Source organism: Anas acuta, chromosome 1, assembly GCF_963932015.1.
Source record: "Anas acuta chromosome 1, bAnaAcu1.1, whole genome shotgun sequence".
Classification (NCBI taxonomy): domain Eukaryota; kingdom Metazoa; phylum Chordata; class Aves; order Anseriformes; family Anatidae; genus Anas; species Anas acuta.
This window is the reverse complement of record NC_088979.1, coordinates 10,276,254-10,292,376: the sequence shown is the minus strand read 5'-3', so window position 1 is coordinate 10,292,376 and position 16,123 is coordinate 10,276,254. Positions and strand designations below refer to the sequence as shown.

At 43.3% G+C, this 16,123-nt stretch overlaps 1 protein-coding gene across 12 annotated transcripts in view; it reads right to left on the bottom strand.

The window, feature by feature from the left end:
- FAT3 (FAT atypical cadherin 3) overlaps positions 1-16,123 on the bottom strand; it is a 419,137-nt gene that overhangs the window by 358,627 nt on the left and 44,387 nt on the right. For 5 of the 12 annotated variants that reach the window (XM_068669093.1, XM_068669076.1, XM_068669097.1 and 2 more), the window contains exon 1: positions 13,961-14,257. The exons of 2 other annotated variants lie outside the window; for them this stretch is intronic. The gene's annotated coding sequence lies outside the window, so the exon portion shown is untranslated. Of the gene's footprint in view, positions 1-13,960; positions 14,298-16,123 lie in introns of those variants that run through there. 5 more of the 12 variants (XM_068669037.1, XM_068669129.1, XM_068669123.1 and 2 more) reach the window with 5 other exon arrangements.

Here is a 16,123-nt window from a genome sequence, read left to right as displayed (position 1 = left end):
TGACAGCATTGCTGCCTGAAAGAAATCAGGACAGTAGATCTGAGAATAGCTCAGATCATAAGATAGAGAGGGAGCAAAAGCACCTCCTGTTTTACCACGATTGGGCCAGCTTACATTTCATTACAGGCAATCCAGGATAGGCAATTGTGTAATCAAGAGCCAGACGGCTTTACTCATTTATAATTAATTCAGAGTACTTTGAAAGTGAGCTCAGAAAATAGCCAAGTGCTTCCCTTTAAGGGAATCTCTCATAATGCTTCTGCAGGGCACCGCAAGCAAAGCAGTTGTTCAGCTGAAGACAAAAGGGTTTCTCCTGCCATAAATGAATAAAATGTTACCACAGGCAGTGAAGCAGAGAACATGGCCCATCCTGAAGGAAGGCTTTAATCCAAACACCGGAGTTTTACAGTGAGAAACACCATTCCGGACAGTTTTACACCGTTTTAAGGGTTGAGAGAAATCTCAGTGCATTATGGACCAAGGTGGAGACAACTCAGTCTTCTATTTATTGTACATGGCAAGCATGATTTTTGGCTCCAGAAACACAACCTGCGCTCCCATATACCCACCACACTCGCCAGGAGCGTAGGTGTTAAAAGCCTTTATGGTTGCATTGGCCCCCGTATGTTCCCCAGCCTCCCCAGCCACCCCGCTGCGAACCGCCTCGACAGCAGAGCCCTGCGTCCCAGCGCTCCTCGTTTGTTCGGATCCTCAGGTATTCATTAGTTGTCCTGTGCCCACACAAATAATTCAGAAAGTTAAATGCCGCCTTCCGTTTTGCGTGGTTACTAATTTATCTACACTTAGCTTTTCATCTGTAATTCACATTGACATTAATGGAGAGACAAATATGTGTGTAACAGAACAGAGGCAGACCAAAATAAATGAGAAAAAATGTGGTCACCAGAAACCAATTATACATTCAAAACTGCATAGTGGAAACCACTGGAGTGTTGAAATCAAGTGAGGAGGAAAATGTACCAAAAACACACTTGGACTGGGGGAAGGAGGGAGTGCAGGGACATAGTTGTTAGTACATACAATCAGTCTCAGCCTCATGGAAAAGAATATAAATATTTAGACACGAACAGACCTCTTAAAATACAGTTGCAGAGCCTGCTGGCACGTGGACAAACATACAATAAGCCCACCAATGTGGAGACACAAATCAGGTAAATCAGACATGAAATTGGCAGACAACACGTGCAAGATGCGTTCTGTAAAGGCAAAATGTGTTCACCACCAAATACGAAGATGAATTTTCCAAGACAATCTGAAGCTGAACTGTAAAAGAAATAAACATTAAATATTTAAAGCTGTTCACCTAAATGCTATCACTTGGAGCACATGGTGGCTTTTCCTTCCACCAGCATTCTTCTGGCTGCAACAAAAACCCAAGTCTTTAAAGAGAAACACTTTAGCAGTCTTGCTACTTTGCAAGCTGAACATCTGCCCAGATGGCCCTGAAAGAGTTAAGAGCTTCAGAGCTCAGATATTCTCCTTCCCATGTCTCAGGATAAGTACTAGAAGATTTATGTGCAATGAATTTCCAATTACAGATCTCCACCAGCTGGGCTGTCAATCAGCCTGCCTATCCAGCGCATGTCTTCACCTCCCCATGTTCTCGTTGCTCATAGAGGCTCCTTCTCCCCCCAGGAGCACACACAAAAGCATGCAATTCCCACATTCCTGCCAACTGAAGCAGGTTAAATGGTGCTTTGGACTTCCCTTGCTCCTCCAGTTCAAGACAAACATTATTTTTTCACCACAGCATCCAGGAGAACTATTCCAGCGATAAATCTGAGACACCAAAACCTATTTTAAAAGCAGAATGACATTTCCTCCAAGGCTTTTCCCATTAGCAGCCACTGGAAAGGAATGCAGGGTATGAGGGAAATCTGGGAGGGAAGCCCTAGGATCAGGACATGAAATCTTCCTACACTGGTACCCAAGGCCCATTTACAAGGTTAAAAGAGGAAAAAAAAATCCACTGCTCTAACTTTCATTATGTTAAGTTTTTCATTATTATTTTGCCCAGGTAAAGAAGTGTGAAGTTGTCAGAGAAGTAGATATGGTAGCTTTAAGATCTCCAATGTGCTCCTCAGATTCATCTGAAAGAGGCATTATCTCCCATTAATTACTAACTTACTTCCTGCATCTCACCTAGTTCTTAGCTCAGCATACATAAAGTGTTCATGAAAATGGGTGTCCTGCTCAGGGTCACCATCCACCCCATTTTAATGGATTATCCTTTATTTCTTTAATACTCCGACTTGCTCTTAGCACCACCGCACGTCCTTTACTTCATTTCGCAGCCACACGACTAAGGGAAATGCTGAATCAATAAACCTTTGCAGAGCAACACTAAGCAATATAACCAGTGATTAAATCTTGTTTTCAATGTAGAATTCTACTTGAAGGAACATAATTTAAAAAAGCTAACCACAAAGCTCTGAAAAAATATTTTCTTCCCCTGTTTGCTAAGATCTCACTAAGCCATACCCCTGAAATGAAAAAACCACAGACATGGCATCATCCCTGAGACTTTGCCTGTTACAACACGATTTTACCCCAGGCTGTTGTTTTTGCACCTGCATCTCACTTCCTAACCTGGGTTACAGAGAAGATGATTCTTGAAAGGTTAATTAGCAGCTATGTAAACAGAAAATCCTTGCTATGCATCGGAGTGAACGTGTTTCACCGCAAGGGTTGAGCACCGTGCAAAGGGCAGGGCTTTGAGACGTGGTACCAAGCCAGGTCCTCCAGCAGGACCCGTAAGTTTTTTTTTTTTTGCCTGCAGAGGCCTTACCAGAGCTCTCTGGAAATTTTCATCCAGGCTCGACTGCCTATAAATAGCGAAGTGCAGCCCCCGGGGGCTGTGTGGCTCTGTGCTGTGGTTGCTCCGAGTTGCTAAGGAGATGGCAGAGCGACGGCGTGCAAACCGCGTGGGGGAACCCAGAGGAGAGCGGCACCACTCCAGGGCTGGGCCCACAGCCAGGCAGGTATCCTCTGGATCAGAAGCCTCCCTTGGAAAAAAATAAAATAAATGGATGGAGACTCTCTTTGGCTTATGGAAACACTGGAAAACAAGCCTGAGAGAGGCCAGGCGTGGGGAACATCAGGACAGGCATTGCCATCGACAGACTCCTGAATGATTATTACAAACCACCAGCTGTCCGGGTTCTTGCAGCATCCCTGCTTCCTCAGTCCAGACCTGGGTTCTTTATCTCAGAGGAAAGTAATTATACTACACAGCACCTTCACAAAGCAAAAGGAATTTTTGAATTCTTTAAAGTTACTTCTATGTAGGCTTTACAAACATGACTGATATGCAAAACATCAAGCTTTGAACTGCAGCACTGGAACAAACTACCTAAAGGAGCTGAGACTACAAGATGACCCCCGATACTCACTCTTTTTCTCATCTGAACATGCACCCAAAACACTTATTTTGGGCTAGATGATGCCTGAATGGAGATGGAGTCTGCTCAAGACACGGGAGGCAAATAAGGGTCATCCTGAGTTAAGGTTAGATGTAGATGTGACTGTCCATCTCAGCTGGTCGAGTTGCATCCCTAAATAGATGATGACTCCCAGTCACTGCGATGGTAGCAAACTTCAGCCAGACGGAGTGCACACCCTGAGGAGAGGAGGTTTTACATTTCCAGAATGAATGGAGATATGATTTTACAGGGATATATAAGGCTTACTTAAAGTTTATGCAGGAGCAACTTTGCAATTGCTCCTGGTGGACTGGAAAACAGCCTGGAGATAAAGATATCTATAAAGAAAAAAAAAATTCTGGAGTAGTTTCTAAGAAGAAAACCCACAGGGAAACAGTAACAACAAAAAGGTGTAGGAATTCCTCAAAGAAACACAAATACAAAAGAGCCAAGGTAGCTCCTACGAACACTGCAGAAATATTTTGTTTTGTTATCCGCAGTTCCTCATGCAGATTACTTGGTTGTGATAGAAAATTAAATGCTTTTGTTTTCCAAGACTCATCTGCAGCTAAAATGATACATCTTAGCAGAACAAAGGCAGTCTCTCTTGCCAACGTTGTATTAGCTCATCTCTCACAGAAAAACAAAGACTTAGCAGAAAAAGGTATATTTTTCTCCGTGGCCACTGATGCTCCAAGCCACGGAAGTATCAAAGCGCATCTGACAGCCGCTCATTATTACACAGCTGAAAGAGAAAACTCTACTTTTTTCTTTTCCCCAAGACAGCAATGAAACCACATTAGGAATATTTGAAACGAAAAGCACGCAGAACAACCGAGTGATTTGAACTTACTGTCTTCCATCTTTTACAGATGAGAACGCTAACAGTAACTCACTAGCAACAAATCGACAGAGGAAGAAAGAACAGACGATTGCAGCTTATTTCTCAGCAAACGTATTCCGTAACACAGAGAAGTGTACGATAGATCTGCCACCATCTGATCTCGACTGTTGTAAAACCAGTCATTCTTCCTTCATCTGCCAAAAGAGCTCAGAATTACTGGGGATATTTTTGGCAACCTTACGGACACAGAAGCGCTGAGGCGTACTCCCAGAGGACAGCTGAAAGTTTCTTAACAATTTCCATCTATTAGATGACACTTTTGCACATTACTTGAGGACTGTCCAGTGCGATTTTAAGTTAATTAAAGATGATGAAGATGGGGAAAGATGCCTCAGGTCTTATTGCTGCTGCTGCATTTCATTTCTACCCACAGATTTTTTTTTTACGACAGTCTTAAAAAAAAATCAGAAATCTGATCTTGTATCCACTGAAGTTTATGACATAATACATCCACTGAAGAACAGCTTACAACAAAGAGCTGATAAAATATTCTTTGGTCACAAATAGAAAGCTTAACTGGGAAAAAAAATACACAAAAACGCACCCTCTCACATATTAAGCAGAAATAAAAGTGGTAAGAGTCCTCATTCAATGCTATACACTACTTCGTAAAGTCCTAACCTCTCATTTTGATTTCTGCAAATAAAACTTTTTAACCATATTTTAACTATTTTTACAGGAAATTACAAGCATGATTGAACCGATGTAATTTGACAAGAGGAAATACAAATTATTCCTGTAAGAATTATTATTATGGTCACGAAGCAATGGGCATGAACCGAAATACAGGAAATTCTTTTTAAACATAAAAAAAACCTTTTCCACCATGAGGGTGGTCTGGCACTGGAAAGGTTTGACCAGATGGGCTGGGTAGTCTCCCTCCTTGGAGATATTCAAAGCCTGACCAGACACGGCCCTCAGCAACCTGCTCGTGTTGACCCTGCTCCAAGCAGGGACTTGGACAAGGAGAGCTCCAGCGCTGCCCTCCCACCTCATCCCCTCCGGCTTTCCTGGAGTATTAAGCACAAAGATTCCAACGTAGTGGTTGTGGCAAGGCTGAAACTCATGTAATGTATTGAAACATATTAAAACTGATAATCAAGTATCACAGAAATCTGAAATGATTGTATTGCATGTTTGTTAGCAAAAGCAAAAGTAAACTAGAAGAGTACATCCAAAAGAAAAATACCATTTCTTTTTACATACTTCTATCTCTAACAAATGAAGTGGTGTGTCAGGAAATCCTCTTTTTTCATCAAAGGAACAGATCTGGAACATGGATTCTGGATTTCTGTCTCCACATTGTTATCGTCTTGATGGCTATGGCTCCTTTTCTTGTCAATCTGTATGTTCTTATGTCCTTTAATTAACTGTCACACTTCCTATATTTCCCGAAATATTCCCTCCATGTCTCAAACTTCAGGAACTACTCATTTAAAGTTACTAAAAAACAGTAACACGGTGAAGCAAATAAATGACGCAGCCCTTCAAAAGCGTGGCAGAGCTAGCCAGGGAAGCCTCTTCAGCTTCCAGCTGAGTCTGAAAATGCCTCTCATCAGTCTGAGACACTCAGTCCAGCACTGACTGTGCAATTCTACAGCTCTTACTTAGCCATCACTGCTAATGAAGAAGGGAGTTGGAACTAAGCAGTGTTAGCAGCTTTGCCATCAATGTCACCCATTCAGCTCAGACTCGTAAGTGTCTTGGACAGGTCTGAGAGGTACAGGAGGAAGTGGGGAAGCTCAGCCTCAGCTGTGAGTACAGGGCTGAAGCACAGACAGGCAACCAGAATGTGAAAAACTCCAAACTATGCTGAACAGCAACAGCTGAACAAGCAATATCTGGGCACACACAAATCTGGAAGATAAGAGCACGCACAGCAAGCACAATGGTGCAAGTCACCGGAGTGCAATGCTAGAGAAGGCAAGTATTTGAGGGCCAGCAAATTAAATTCATAATCCCCTGAATTCAGCTATTTCGACAATGCCAAACAAAGAAACCTTTCATGCAACATGTAGTTTTCCTTTAATACACAGATGTTAAAAATAGTTTTAAAAAAGTGAGGGAAAATGTAAAAATGAATCAAATTAAAATATATTCCAGATAATAATGTCTCCATATACATTGTATGAACTCTTTCAACACCCCCCACATGGGTGTACTCTGCACATTTCTCAGCCAGCCTACTAGGAGAGGGGGAAAATGTGGCCAGAGTCAGTACGATTTTCAGGTTTGCGGTGTCTAAACTGCTGATTAGTAAAGGGTTTATTTCTCTTTGTGAAGCAAACCACTTCACTGGGTTAAAACAGAATAAAATTTCAGTAAGCATGAGGATTCATACAGGAGTGTTTACTAAATGCTCTGCACCCCTGGACTCTTCTTGCACATGCACAGCCATCTCTCCCCAGAGGCTCAAGTCCTCTATGCTTTGGCACTTCCCTGCCAAAGCATACAGGGAAAAATGTGCTCAGCAAATACCATATTGCTGCAAATGGGCTTGCACAACTTTTACAGGCTTGCTGCTGAGACTGCAAAGAGTTAAATACCACAAGGCATTGCTCTGATCTCACACATCAGTGAAAGACCAGCAGCAACTCTACCCAAAGCAATGCCGCAAAATAAACATGAAGTTGAATCAGACCCATAAGTTCTTAAAAAGAGCCAGATATAGATATGGATTTCCCAAGGTGAACTCCTTTTGTACCGATGCAATCTCTAAACCTATTATCATTTAACCTTCTTCAGGATTTAGGGTTAATTTCCAACTAATAACTGCCATTCAGATCAGCCATGTAAAGCAAATTGACAGAGCTCCCACGTACTGAAAAGGGATGGGAGCATCCACTTGCAACACTTTGCCAAACCTCTGCAGAGCTGAAAAATAAAATTACTGTCTGCACAGTGGGCTCAACTCCAGTTACTCTCTTAGTGATAACATCAAATGATCCATTTGCCACCTGAAGCTGATGCAGGCTAAGAAACTAAACGATGAGACCCTAAAGGCACATTTTTCCCTATTTGGGGTGACAGCGCCTCTATTCAAGATACAGATAAAATTCTTAAAATTTCTCGCAGCATTATCACTGTCCATCTGAGTCCCCACAGAATTAAAGTTTTAAAATCCAACTCAGTTTCTCCGTCTGGAGCTTTTTGCCACCGTGACCAGCTGTTAAAGCTTAGGCGTATCATCAGGAATTCAGTGACACAGCAAAGGTTTGAATGCACACATACATTTCTGACTCCCAGCCAGCAGAAAGCAGACCAAAAAATTATGCCTATGACTAACAAGTCCCATCATGCCCCCTAAGCCTCTTCAGTATAAACTGATTTGAGAATGTAACAGTGGTCATAAACATTACATTCTCAAAGGGAACTTTTTTTTTTTTACGAGAAGAAGTGTTTGTTTTTTTTTTTTTCTTTTTGAGTTTAAAAAATTGTATATCAACATAGTCGTATGTGGCAGAGAGACAGCCACTTGCAAAATGGCTCAGTCCTCTTCTGAACCTTGTAAATGCAACTGGTTTGGCTTCTGCATTACTCTAAGGGCAGAGAGAAGTCAGAACTGGATCACAAGTGTGAGCTGCTGCACGTTTTTCTCTCCAAAATAGCTGCCACCTGGGGGCATGAAGCCAGGCTGCCTCCACGCTCCACAGCTGTGGTGAAGCTGTGGAGAAAACTGATCAGGGAAGAAAAATGAACAAAAATTAGTATCAAGCACAAAGCAAAGATTATTTTTTTTCCTGAACGTTAAGCGTTACTTTAAAACCACTACCAAGAGAAGGAAAGGGAAGGAGTGGGATGTGTTAGCCCTGCCACATGCCAGGGCAGAGCCGAGGTGGGGGCATGGCGGCGGGTCCTGGTCTCGGCCTCTGGCCATGCCACCACACACGGGGACACCTGATAGGAGCTGACAGGACTTCCTTGCAGAAATGGGCTGGGCCCAGACGCTGCCCCACAAATGACAAATAAAATCGGGTTCTGAATGTGAAAAGTGGGTCACGGCAGCAGAGAGGAGGACGAGCCCAGCACAGCAGCAGCGTGCAGCAAAAGATGGAGGAGCGACCGGTGGGACCCCGAGGCCTTCATTAGTGGTGTTATTATGCAAATTTGGCAGCGCCCATCAGCCTGTCAGTCCTGCAGCGGGGAGCTGCCCTAGGTGAATCTCATTAAATGCCCCTTGCCCCGCCTGTGCTTATTATTTCTCCTGTCACCCCGCCGAGGATGCGCTCCTCCTCACCCAGCCCTGCTGAGCTGCTCATCCTGGCCCAGCCTCTGCTCCCCACATTCCCCCATCCCTCACAGGTGATCTTCTCCTTCCAACAGCTCCATCTTCAGTGCCACATCCTCAGACTGGCATAGAGTGGGGCATTTTGGGACAGGGGACACATGGACAGCTGGCCTGTCCCCCACCACCCCTGCCCTGCACTTGCTTTCTCACAAAGCCAAGGGATGAGGCCACACTGAGAAGACTGGAAGCTTTTTTAAGCATTAATCGTTTTCCCCAAAAAAGTTCAAGTCCTTGAATGCCTGGGGATCCCAGGGAAAGGGCACATGCGCACCTCCATGCTGGGACCTGTGCCTGAAGGACACAGGCACTGAAAGCACGCAGTGCCATATGCAACATCCTCAGCTGGACCCTGCACTCTCCCAGCCCTCCCCTTAGTTATCGTTACCATTACTGCACAAAAAATCTGGACTTTTTAAACAGTGCTTAAATGATTCTCTCCCCCAAAGAATTAAATTACCATTTATAGCCTATTCTTCATATTAAAAATTTATCAATTTATTCACCACTTCTAGGACTGAGACCTTTCATTTGTTTTACAATGAAGAAACCTTTGATCCGCAATTCTCCAAGGCTACCATTTTTTATTCTTTAGTTCTTCTCATTAAAACTAAAATGCCTCTATTCTCCAAAACGCCTTGATGGCACACTCAGAATGCCCACTGTAACAATGAGAAACTTATTTTAGCCTTACCTTGTGATAGGCACTTCAGAAGTTTAAAAGGCTTCTTTCTTTTCCTTTTTTTTTTTTTTAAATCATAACAGTGCTCTACTACAAAAAAAAAAAAAAAGGAAAAAAAAAGAAAAAAAAAAGGAGGTTTTACATCCAAGAACCACCAGGCTGGAAGACTGCAACCAGACAGTATTTAGAAAGTGAGCCAGAAGAATGCCTTTCTCCCAAGCACAAACAGCAAAAATAATGTTTTGCAGAATTTCACCCCCTGGCATGCTGAATTGGGCTAACCTGAGGTGAGTTTGCTCTGCAACACCTCCCAAGCACCACCCCAGCCCTTCCAGGCTGCCTCCAAGGAGCAGCTCCTCAGTCAAGCGTGAGCCAGCCCAGGCTTCAGGGCTCATAGGCACAGCTTGCTGAAGAACATTTGGAAACCACGTTTCAGCAATTCTGCCCCCCCCCACCACAAGTTTATCCTGTTCTCAACAGCTGGACACACAAAGATCCCTCTCAGCAAAACAACCGTTAGCACTTGGGTGTGACTATGACCACAGAAAGCAGATCTGCCCGTCCCAAGCTGCTAAATGTGCATTTTGCATCAGCTGCCTTGGGCTGCTCATACAGACAGCAAGACAAAATGTCAAAGTGGATTTGCTGGATTGTAATCCCAGTACATTTCACATCTCACCTCTCTGAGGACCACACACATTCACATTTCTTTATCACGTAAGATTTATATCCCCTTAACCATCAATAAAAAGAACTGATGACCATTTGCCCAGCCTCAGGTTGCATGGCACAGCCTGGCCACATCCCCCTATACTTTGGCCCCGTATGAAGAACAGGACATCACTACTATCTGTCGTATGCCTTTTGGATCAAAAGTTTAAAGCACGTGTCTTGGATCAGAAGTTTGAAGCGACGTGAAAGCTGTGTCAGGCCCACTCATCAGAGAGGCTCCTTCATGCCCTGGAGAAGGCTGCAGGAGGGTGCGACGTCAGCAGTAGAAATTCAGCCTTTATGTTGTTGTCCCATTGCCAATGGGGAACAGCCCGTGGGCCAAACCTGTGCCAAGCAGCAGGATAACACATGTACAAGCTTGTTCTCCTCACTTAGGAGTTGAGATGCAGCACAAAGGGCCACAATTTGATGCTGACCCAGTGTAAAGCTGGCATGCGAGACGCCAAGTGATTCCCCAGCACAAGAGTATCTCGTGAACCCGTGCAGGTCTGCCAAGCACAACTCTGCATTACACAGACGCTTGCAGGGGAAGATCTTTTCTGATCTTTCAATACACCTAGCTGACAATTTTCCTTCAAATTCATTTTTCAAGGAAAAATTTGATTTTTATCCGAAATACACATTTCCCCACATTTGCTCTCTGCTGAAACTCTGATGGCTGTCAGGGAGAACAGTGCTTGAGGAGCAGGATGTGCTGTTTGCAGTTTGATTTTTAACACCGAAACATTTTCTATATACCAGAATGCTATTTTCTGCACACCTGTCACAGAAAGCTGAAGAACGAAGCTAAAGCTGAACTCTGGACAGAGACCAGACCCTGTTCCAGGCCTGAGTTCAGCTCACACGCAATGCAGAATCAAGCCCTCAGTCATTTCCTGAGAGGTGAAGCGGAAAAAAAAAGTAAAATCTAAACCATCCAATTCCCAGCACTTACATTCAGCAACACCAAAGCAGAATGACCAGCTAACTTGGTAGAGAAAGAATAATATACTCCCCTACCAAAGCAAGAGCATATCAGAGGATCAAAAACCACTTAGTGTCCAAGCCGCTGTTTAGTGCAAAGTAAACCCTCCAGCTGCTATAAGGAGCGGAAAGGCAACTTTTGCCAGCAGACACATTTGTGTAGAAGCCCAAGCTGTAACCACAGGACACCACCAAAAGTACCTGTGGTCCCTCCTTGTTCCCGACACTCAGCAGTTACCTGTGTTAGGGGAAAGCAGAGAACAGACAGCCAGCAGAAAGCACAGAAATCCAGAAAACTGCTCCGTAAAATAGCACGTGGCAAAGCGTAGCTAATTACGCTTTTGTCACCAAATACAAGATGGACCAAAAATATTACTGTCTTGTAAGTCACTCGCATATGCCAGAATATTTCCACTCTGCATAAATGGATTCCTTTCAAATATTGTGAAAATGAATTCATCCCGCAGAAACACAACAGGCCTAACTGCATGTCACCAGATGTCACCCGGGCTATGATACAGCCACTTGAGTATGCTCTTCACCAGCATCGCATAGGAGCCGCGAATGTCTGATGAGCCCCAGGAACGCGGGCTTGCCAAGCGCTTGTCAATCTCCAGCGTGTGTTATTCCTCTCCAGTAATCTCACGCCGGCATCTTGTTCCTGTGTACATAAAAGCTTGCTCAGCGTGTTCAAATTGCTGTAATTCTGACAGCCTAATCATTTGGCGAAATGCTGCCATATTAACAGATAACAGCTTGCCCTCTCTGCAAACAGGAGGCTCCTACTCTGCATCACTTGTTCCAGGGACAGGATGGACGAGGAGGTTTCACCTCCTGCTCCTGTTGGCATGATAATATTAATGGTATTTAAATGCCCACTACGCCCTATAGCAGTGCTCAAATACATCGTGGGGGTTGTTTTGGTTAGGCAAAACAAAGCACACGCACAGAAAAAGAGGCACAGTTCCCATTTTTATTCCCATTTTACTGAGCGCTTCACAGAGACAGAAGAGAACTTTATGTGACAAAGGAAATGTGTGGGCTGAGAAGGCAAACTGTATTCATCCCACCCAGTCTTAGTCCAAATAACCATAATATTATTGAATTAGTGCTCTGCTTAAAATGAGTGGAGATCAGCGGCTCACCAAGTGTGGTTTGTAGTTAACCTTTGCTCTGTGAGTCACAGGAATGACTGACAGAGGTCAGGCCAAAGGTTTCCCTAGCCCAATATCCTGCTCGATACTGGCCTGCAACAGATGCGTATGGAGGAGGAAAAGCTGGCAAAATACACTGCAATAACTCTATGCCACAATCTAGCGATCTGCAGCTCCCACATTTCAGCAACCAGAGGGGATTTCTCTCTTTTTAAGAGCGTTTGATGGATTTCTTTTCCGGGAATTCGTACAGATGCTGCCTGTTGGCATGAAAGCTTCTGGCATCGACAAGGTCCAGGGGCAGCAAATTGTACGGATTCACTACATATCTCCATCAGGTCACTTTAAGCCTCATGCCTCAGACTTGAAACAGCTGGAAGCCCAGTCATGTGAAAGACCAACTAATCCTTCCCTTTCCAGCTAAGCAGGTTTTCCTTAGTGGCAATAGTTATTTTAGATCCCATTACTGCTCAGATAAAGTTAAGGTTACTCTTTGCACTACTTTAGGTCTACCCTGCAGATAACGCCACATCTTGGTCAAAAATGCAGCGAAGTATTAAGGCAAATTATATATTTAAGTACAAGGCATATTTTTATGGATTAAATACATACACTTTTTGAAAGAGGCAGGAAATTATTAGTGCCTTTCTCCCTTCCACAGCACATGACTGGGCAGGAATGACTCCCATCACAGAAGTCTTGCAGCAGGTCCTCCTAGTATAATTGCAAGGAAAGTGCTTCACGGTTTAGGCCAGTGGTTCCCAAATGGCCTCTTCTAAAGCATGAATCACCTACACCCAATAGTGCACATTTCCACAGAAAATCCTCCACCCATTCTTCCATTAAATAGGGGATCAAGCTATTACTAACCCTGTCCTCTTGTTTCTTTTTACGTTTTCTCCACAACTCTCGCTCACAATATTGTCAAGTCTTAGGCCTCTCAAAGAGACCAGTAAAGGGAATACCTTCACTGTATCAACAATACATTGATCAATGTGCAAGCTGGTTTGTACAGGAAATAAACAACCTCCATCCTGATCAAAGGTCCTGAACATGTTGCTTGACAGACTATAAGGAAGTGTTTTAAACACTGCAGGGCACTATGTTTGCATTTAATCTTTTCTTTTTTATTACTTTCTTTTTTAAAACATTTTTCCCCAACCTGTCAGTGTTTGCTTTCCATGATTTGTTTATGCTATGTAAGCTGTAGGTTATTTCTGTAAGAGACCCTAATTTCCTCCTCTGCTGGGACTATGGCGATAGCCCCAAGGAAGTTTACACTGAAAGAGAAGAGCATGACAGGCAGTGAATTAAGTGGTTCAGAAAGAGATTCAATTAGCTTTCTTGGTGGAGGAAAATGAAGATAAAAAAAAAAAAAGAGATTCTTGGCTGTTCCACTCTCCTGTTTCAACTTCTGCAAGTGGACACCAACATACAGTCAAAGAAAATAAAAATCAAAATAAAAATTCAATAGAAAGGGTGATTTATCAACACAAGAAAAAAAAATAAAATTTCTTTTTTTTTTTTCTTGCAGGTATCGCATAAGACAGAAAACGCCCCTTTAACCCCTCCCACTGAGAAGCCCAGCACCAGCTTCAGCAATGGATCTGCAGGAGCTGACTGCCAACACTCATCCACGGACGCAACCTTCACGAATGTGCAGCATCTCTCCTGCCTCTCCTTTGCACCCTGTGGTGAGGACCACTGCCAGGCTCAGAGAGGAAGCAATCCTGAACAGATATGATCTACATAATAATAATAATAATAATAATAATCAGCAGGAAAACAGCCAGTTACCTGCAAATGAAGTTACACACGTGTTGTCACCACCAGACCAGCCATGTGGCTGGAGCAGCCCTGGGATGACTGATAGAGGCTGCAAAACTCCTGTGCCCGGGCACCACCTTGTGTTCCTGCTTCAAGGTCTGACCTGCAGCCAGGAAGGGTCTTCCACCCCTCAGGGTCTTCCTTTAGGAAGGATCGAGTTCTCCTGACAGTCTTTCGTCTTCTTCCCGTCCTGCCAAAAACATCTATAAGTTCCAGGTTTTTCCTTGGCAGCCCTCTCAAGAGAGAAAAGTGTAAGGGAGGAGCTTTCCACCCTTCCCACACACCCTTTTTTTTTTTTTTTTGGTTGCCGATTCACCGTCTGGCTGAATTCAATTCATTTGTTTCTACTGGATGTTTGCTTTTCGAGCTGCTGTAAAATTAGATGGCAGGAAGCCTAGAGCTGCTGTGTAGGCATCTTCCTTACCATCTCCTAAGCCGCAAAGCACAGAAATGGTGCATTCGTTCCAGTGAAGAAAGCCTGGCTAACATTCCCACAAGCCTTAAAAATGCTTTGAAACCCAGTGTTGTAAGCTCCCAGGACTGACTGAGACTCGTGTCCTCCTGGAGAAATCCCAACCTAACAAAACAATAACGCCAGCACTGAGAAGGAGCCAGACCCTGAGAGGTGTTGGAGCTCTAAGTTTTGAAAATGCCAGATATTTCTCAATCTGATGCCTAAACTACTAAGCTGTTCCATCAGGCACTAGTGGAGTATTTATTATTTTTAATACATGCTGCCTGCAGGCGGAAGCAAACAAAGTAAAAGAGAACGACAAGTGCCCCTTCAAAGGGACTGCCAGCTGAAACAAGAAAGCTGCATGTATAGTTTAGACTTTGTACTTTCAAATGCATATGCACCCACAAAGAGAGACAAAGCATTACAATCATGCTATTCCTGACTCCAACCATTTCTTTGCATTTAAAAATACACAGAATGCCACGAACATTCATTATTCTTTAATGGCACACTTTGGCCAAGAGAACCAAATGCAAGAAAATGAAAGACCTGGTTTGCTATTGAAAATTGAAGGCTTCTCATTAAAAGTTTTAAAAAAGAAAAGTGTAATAGTTAGGAGAAAGTGTCTACTTTTAACTCCCTTCTCTTGTTCCTCCCCAACTGTGCTCTCAGCCATGAAGATTAAGAATGTATTAAGAAAGAATGCTGAGGGAAACTTAAATAAAGGTGCCTTTTTCTTAAGAGCAGATTGCAAAAACTGTAAGAGAAGCTTAATCTGATTAAAATAATAATGACATTTTCCAAACCAGAAACTTGGTATTTAATAAGGAAGTCTACATGCAAAACAATAATTTTCACATTTTTGTGAACAGAAGACTGTTTTATGATATACTAAAAAAGGCTGTGATCAGCTGTCCTTGGGATTTACAAGATGCTAATAACAGATCTCCTGTAAGTTGTTTACCACTCCAGAAATACATTTAGAGAAATGCCAGCATGGTGGATGAGTGATGCTACCCTAAAGAGGGTTCAAAGTACCCTTGAGTCAATGCACAACCTTTTCAGTCTTCCTTGGTAATGTCTTATCTGAAATAGGACAGGCATAACAGTTAGATTGTGTTTGTAACTGCCAAGGACATGACACATGGCACATGCAGTTCATGAAAGCTAATCCATGGAGAGACAGTAAATTACTCCCTCGTCAATCTGTTTTGTGCACCACAGAGTTTTGCACAACTGAAGCTGGCAGCGTGCAGCACAAATCTCCCAGGACAGACCTCAAACAGCTCAGCAAATGCCAAAGCTGGACCTTGTAGCATCCCAAGGACTCTGCAACAGGCAGCAGCTTTCAGCCTCCACTCCATTTCTACTGGCATACGTAACCTCTAATTTAGGAAAAAAAGGCTACAGGATGGCACACCCTCACTGAGTGAGTGCCAACACCTGCTTTACAATAGTCCTTTTAAATTCCAGGATCTCTTCCAGCCAGTTTCGTCTAGCTTCCATTTCGTTTTATTTCTACAGCCTACAGCCTCTTCACTCACATACCTTTTAAGTCATTATTTCCCAAAGTGAAAGATAATGCACCATTATTATCCTATATCTTAAGAAAACGGGATACAATACTAGATCGATATCCCAGCCTACTATTAAATGGCTGCACAGCCAGCCACAAA